The following is a 431-nucleotide window of genomic DNA, read 5'->3' as shown; positions in this document are numbered from 1 at the left end:
GTGACCATCCATCTTCCTCTTGATCACATTCCAGAGGTTTTTAATGGGATTTAGGTCTGGGAATTGGGTCCAGGGTCCTGAACAGGGTCCTGATCTGGTGGTTCTTCATCCACACCTTCACTGACCTGGATGTGTGGCATGGAGCATTGTTCTGCTGGAAAAACCACTCCTCAGAGTTGGGGAACATTGTCAGAGCAAAAAGAAGCAGGTTTTGCTTCAAGGACAACGTTGTACTTTGCCTGGTTGAGGTTTGCAAAAGACCATAAAGATTGAACCAAAGAGGAATGGAGGTCATCTTCTAAGGTCATCTTCTCTGATGAGTCCCATTTTCAGCTTTGCCCAACACATGGTCGTCTGATGGTTACACGGAGACCTGGAGAGGCCTACAAGCCACAGTGACTTGCACCTATTATGAAATTTGGTGGAGGATC

Source organism: Sprattus sprattus (genome assembly GCF_963457725.1).
Source record: "Sprattus sprattus genome assembly, chromosome: 6".
Classification (NCBI taxonomy): domain Eukaryota; kingdom Metazoa; phylum Chordata; class Actinopteri; order Clupeiformes; family Clupeidae; genus Sprattus; species Sprattus sprattus.
Note: the sequence above shows the minus strand (reverse complement) of the source record.